This window comes from Battus philenor, unplaced genomic scaffold (genome assembly GCF_028537555.1).
Source record: "Battus philenor isolate CCGP_79_NKW_IND1 unplaced genomic scaffold, ilBatPhil1.0.hap1 SCAF_4, whole genome shotgun sequence".
NCBI lineage: Eukaryota > Metazoa > Arthropoda > Insecta > Lepidoptera > Papilionidae > Battus > Battus philenor.
The window spans coordinates 14,434,260-14,441,262 of record NW_027181704.1 but is presented as its reverse complement, the minus strand read 5'-3'; positions in this window follow the sequence as shown (position 1 = coordinate 14,441,262).

Here is a 7,003-nt window from a genome sequence, read left to right as displayed (position 1 = left end):
TAACACAAATAATAAAAAGAAATAAGAATTAACAATGTAAACAAAATAAAAATAATTGAAAATAATAGTAAAATTTACATAAATTAAATACTGTAAAATAAAAATTAACATTGTAAAACATGAGGAATGTGGTGACTGATAAACGGCATCGATAAAGACGAAAAATGTAATGAAAGGGTAAAATAGATGAAATGAAGGAAGTAAAGAAAAGAACTAAAGATCTTGAGATCCATGCAAGAAGAGCGTAAAAGTCCTTATCGCAAACTAGTTAGGTGTACGAGACGTCCCTAATAGCAGGGGCCATAAAAAAGAAAAAAAACATTACGTCATCATCAGCGGCCATCAAGTTGAATTCCATAAAAATACAATTGTTTATTTATATTGGTATATATATATACAGGCAAGGACGAATGAATACACACCCTGCTGCTTTGAACTTCATGTTATTACTAAGTCGTGACTCTAGTATAAATCCCACTATGTAGTTATTTAAATTTGATAATAAGATCGAGTTCTGGGGCAAGAGTAGAAGAAAGAAGAAATTATATTTTACGCTCCTTTATTGTTTACACAGTTCTCCTTGTGTATGTAGTCTTAGTGTTATAGTCTACTTGGATTTTTTGATTAGATCCGGGTTTTAGTCCGGATTAAAAGGAAGTGAAGTTATAAGGTTTAGCCGTAAGCTTTCGTTTACGAAAAACATCAATGAAAATCGTTTTCGTATTTTTCACGTTATACTATCTGCTATGAGTAAGGCACAGCACTATTTACTCTGCCAAGATGGCGTCCTAATTGACATTTTGTGTCTGTAATAATTGTCTGAAGGTATTAAAACACACAGTCTAATTAGTCTGGTCTTTTTATTTATATATTGCGCCTATTTTTTTCATTTTTGTGCCAAGTTACCTCATCACCATGGACTGTGGTCTGGACATTCCAGAAAATTTCTTAGGTTTTTTATTTTCTTCAGACACGACGCCAACTTTTCACATGACAATTTCACAGTGCCTACGATACATGGAGTACGATCCCAAAAAGAAAATCCGAAATTGTTAAGACTTAAAAATTTCGATATTTCCCTTTTAAATTTTTTGGATAAAATTTTACGAACTCTATTTTTGGTGACAACAAAGTAACAGAAGCCTATTTCGCATAATTATGGACGAACATCAAAGTCGCGCATCAAATGTCGCTACGAATCACACAACAAAGACTTCTCGTTAGGAAATAATTTGTGTTGTAAGTCATTTTAAACTCTTTTTACTCTGCAAATAAGTCTTATAATAAATATATATTATTTTTATCAATAAAAGTAAATATTTACAGTTAAACGGTGAATAGGACAGTTAAAGTATCACGTATAAAATAAATCAAAAGCTTTCGAATTTGTCACATGTGTAAATCTATTATGAATAAAATAATCGACTCTTTGCGCCTATCAAGTAAATTTCTTTTGAAAGGTATCAAACTAAAGATAAAACTTGTCGATAACTAGCATTAAACTAGCAATTTATTGGGACACTCTCATGTAATGTAATAAATGTACTACGTGTCAAAAGTAAAAAAAAGTAAAATAAGCATTAATAAAAAGACCGCAAAAAATAGATTTGAGTGTATTGATTTATTAATCTTTTCTTGCTTTATACAATACGATACATAACTGATATGTATAGTTAAATTACACTAATGAAAAAGTCTTAGAATGTGTATATTACGTCCGAACAGTTATATATATAATCGCTGGTAAATCTAATGCGTGTATGTTTATAACATAGGTACATATGTATGAGACAGAGGTGGCTCCGAGGCAAAGAACCAATACTTGCGATTGTAGGTCGCTGGTTCGATATTCGAGATACAATTTTCTATAGTTCACAATTTGTGCATTAAATATATATGATTGCCAATGTCATAAACAAGTTTCCAGAGGATGGACAGCAACGTCCTCTGGATACCATAATACCACACTGCGATCGACAATCCACTTGCCAAGCGTGACGATTATAGTACATCCCACCATATACTGGGTGGACCAAAAATTTTTGCAAATAGCAATAAAAAAAATTTTCCAAAGTTCACGTAGTCGATTACAGAAGTGCCAACGGCGAGACGGAGCACATCTCGACGATGTAATTTTTAAAAAATAAATTTTAATAAATGATAATTACGGTAAATAAATCATAAACAAAATAATAGCATTTGTACTTTTATTTCTACACATGTTTCAAAAGTGCAAAAATTTATGGCCCACTCTATATCTTGGGGAAATCTATGCTTTACAGTGGGCGTCAAAAGTTTACAACTACGACGAAATACTCGTATATATTTGTAAATTAAATAGATTCGTACTGTCTGTTACATGACTCTGATAAAAAAACTCAAGCTTATTATTCAGGTATAATGTATGAAATACCAATTGTTATCTATATTTGTTATTAAAGAGAAGCTCAGTAAGTGTTCATCGTTATCTCAGTCGTGGAATGTCCAATGCTGGACAAAAGTTTGCCTATAGATTACGAATAAGATCGGTTGGAAGTGGGAAGTTCAGCGTTGTGCTTATCGAGCCGTGATCTCCACTGGATAACCTTATTTAATCATGTACACATTATTTTCATGTAAGCCTTTACCTATCCGCCCAATTTGAAATCTGAGGTGAGACGTATATCCAGTAGTTTTTTTTTATATAGCTTCCGTTATAGGGAACAACTCGTACATATATGACAGAAAATTAATGAATGAATATATAAAGAACGATAGAAAAGAATGACAATAGAAAGAAATATGAAAAATGTTTAAAAAACAAAAAACTCCTAATCCCAAAAAAGGTTGTACGGGAGGTACCAAGTATAAACTTGATAATTTTTTTTTATTCTCCACGCCCAGTAGTATACTTCAAAACGATTGAAATTATGATGATGAATTCACAAATGTTGTATATTACTTTATGTAAATCATTCACAAGAATATGATCATTTTTAAACTGCGTATATATGAATTTATTGGATAATCTTTTAGAGATTCTTGAAATAAATAATTCTATACACAAATATGGAATTAATATTCTAAGACAGCCATTGTTAAGTGGAGCAATGTTTCCGCAAAAGTTAAACAAATTTCTGCAGTAAATTACGTGTTAGCATTTCCTTACACGCCGCTTGAGCCATCGTACTAACGTTGCTACTACAATGGAATATTTTACTCTAGAGAAATGTTAATTCAAATTTAAGGTGAGATACGTTATATTCATTAGATTAGTGACTAGGAAATGTATTATTGGTTAGTCTTTAAAATGCTAAAGCTATTTAAATTTATTTTAGCGTGATAAAAATCTAATCTCGTTTATTATACAGTGATTGGTTTTAAATCCTTGAAAGGGTGAATGTATAGTTAATATATCTTCGTTTAATTTATGGTACATCACATCCGAAAATCTCGATACTTCATAATAAAAAAATACCTTCGCTCGGTAATAAAAAATATGTTTCTTCGTTAAACTTGATGTATGATGATGATTAAATTAATTTTATGCTTCCTATTTTGTAGACATGTATTAAAAACAAACTTATTCAAATAGGGAAATAAAACAAAACATTGACATAATTTTTAATACATCCGCCGGAAAATTTATAAATTTATGCAAACTAAGGTGCACACTATTTACGATGTCAGAGAGCAAGGTGGAATGAGCAAAGTTTCAGAAAAATATGGTTGCTTTTTAATAAAGAAGACGTAGTAAGGCTTATATGAAATATTTATGAAAATTTACACAGCGCTCTATGAGAATTACCCATTTTAATTTTTAATATTAATATTACTTTAATGCAAATAAAACGCTGCAGGCGATGTATTTAAAATACAGCGCACCGGGAAATGAAATTTGGTCAAGTAAATGGAATATTTAATATCGTAATGTTATTTATTCTTTATTTAATATATTGCCTACATAAAGACTTAAAACGTCACTGCGTTATCTGTATGACACGATATTATCATCTTGTAAAATATAATATGAGAGAAATTTAAATTTAGAACAAATAAATTGTAACATTAAAAACTTTTTGGACAATTTTTCCTGAGTGGCCTGGTATATAAGTGAGGCACCTAAAAATATTCTAAATATAAATCTTTGAGTAACTAAAAGATAGGTTTCTATTTTTCCATAACGATCGCGTTTAGGAATAAAAGCTCTATTAAATATTCAAGACTAGGGACAGTTATGTGGCCGCTGCAGAGTCGGCTCCGTCTCACTTTACCGAACATATATTCAGAATGAGAATTTTTTATTCGATATTTTATCTATTCATAAGAAAGTCTTCATAGTTCGGTGTTGGTACATAAGAAAAATATTCAGTGATATTCCATTAGTATGAGACACTACCTTTTTTTGAATTTAGTAATTTATTACAGGTGGTGCAAAAGTAATGTCATCATGTAAACGTACCTCAATATTTACATATAGTACCAAATGTCACCATGCTTTGGGATTTATGATATATATATATATATATATATATATATATATATAAATATATATATATAAATATATATACAAAAATGTATGTGTGTATATGTGTATACATAGTTCATCATTGGGTGTGTATAATCTTTTCCGAGGCATGTTCACATTATGACTTTACTTATGCGCCTCTTGTGGTAGATGGTGGCAGAGTTCTTATGTTTCCAAAACACGGACCTTCTGATCTCTGGCGAATATCGCTGTAAGATGCAGAATGCAGACCAGTTCAAACCGGTCCTGTAAGAAATTGAGGTGTCGAGATTCAGCTGTGGAAGTTTTGCGGCTGAAACAATAACGACAATACATTAGAAAATTACATCTTGTAACAATCTACGAGTATATACACTACCAGTAGTTATTGAACAGTTGCATTCGAATTAAAAAAGGGATTATTTTAGAGCGTTCAATTTGTTTATCGATTACATATAAAATAAATAAATAAATATTTTGACCATAATTATATGGTCGTTTTTAATTCTGAAAGTTTACTACAAAATATTTTTTTTTATGGCGTCTATTTTTGAGAACTTTCACCCCCCCCCCCCCCTGCTATGTGTACGGCAGGGATGATGCAATTCGGGTGGTTTTTTGGTGAATTTTATTCTTTTATTTCACTTTCTTTTTCAACCTTCACTACTTTATCTTTCTCCACATTCAAATGGTCTCCCGTGCATTAATCACATTCCTTACCCCATCTTCATTCCTATCCCACATTTTGCTTTATTATCATAGTTTGGACTCAATTATTTCTAGTTTTACTTTTATACCATTATAGCTAGTTTATTTACTAAACCTATGTTGCTTTAGTCATGACCAGTTAGGGATCTTACTCAACAATTACTACAGAGTATTAAGAAGCTCATAGAAACTATTTTTTTTTCTTGAAACGCTACAGGCTGTTAACTTCTGGCATTATTAGTGTGCAGGACATTATAGTAAACAGATTATAATTAAATTTAATTTTTTGTAATCTGAATTCAGATAACGTTTTTTCGTACTATTTTATCATTACGTTTATTTATTTTCTCTTTAACTATTGAATTTTGGATTAAGTATATGCATTTACCCTCTTAAAGTTTTTACACTTACATCCAATCACCCTGTATATAAATCTATTGACCTGATAGACGATATTGGTAGAAGTTATTGGCATATAGCATTCCAATATAAAAAAGTAAAAGTACCATCTTTCAGAGCGTTTACATATATTATTTAAATGGGAAATAAATACATTAGTTTATATAAAACGAATGACGTTATTGATATATGCGTTAAATGTAATAAATTTTAATTCAATTGACTATTGTAGCTATGAAAATCCAGTTTCGTATTTAAATATCGATACATAAATGTGAAAATATTTTTTATTAATATTTACTATAATAATATTCATCTCGGGTAAACAGAATAAATGACCGTAAAATTTACATTGCAAATATTTAGAAAATTATGACATTATGTTTACTTGGGACCGTTACCTTGAAACTCTTTACAAACAGTCACTTACTTTACGAAAGGGTGGATTATTATGGATTAATTCAAAACAAATTTTAAATATTTTTTGATTTAATCGAAAAATTTCATACTATTTGCTATTCTAATTGCTGTCCAAATGATTTTTAAAGTTTCTGTTAGTTCCGGGAGATAGGGTGCAGATAACGCATAGCTTTTACCTCTTCTTTTAGTAACAAAGTCTGAGGGCTTCCTCGGTAGCCTAGTTTCAGGCCTGTATATTAAACGGTTTTATTTAGTTTGACCCGTACGGAATTTATTTGGATCAAAATTAGAAATTGAAATTTAAGCACCTTCCCGTTGTCAGATTGATCTGAAATTTGGTACACACATTTAGTTTTGATGACAATACAATATAATAAAATCAATAACATTATAAATCTAAGATGGCCGCCGATCCAAAATGGCGGATTACGTATTTTTCCTTAATCCCTCAATATGGGTATCAAATGAAATGGCTACACTAGTAAAACACGATGATTATGTCAAAATTTAAAATTCAAGATGGACGCCGTTCCAATATGGCGGACTAGGTACATATTTTTCCACAACCACCACAATATGGTTATCAAAAAACCGTTTAACTTAAAAAAATTTAAATGTATTTATTTTACTATATTATCGGATTATCTACTTATACGACGTTTTTTTTCTCACGCCGCAACCCTACCGTTAAGTGGCAGACACTTTTTATAATATTTAGTTTTTTTTTTACTTTAATTGTTATTTAATTTATTACATACACATTTTTTTATCGGACCGGTTCATGGCTCTACTTTAATTTCATGTCAGGGAGTATTTATGTTAACCTTCTTGGTCGTTTATCTTTATTGCTAAAGATCGCACTCTTCCTGGAAAGTCTTATTCGAGGATTCGTCGAGTTGCCTCCATATATCTCTACCTGATTATACATGCACTTAACTGTACACAATATTGAATTTCGATTATTTAAAAATATTAAACAACCTGCTAGTT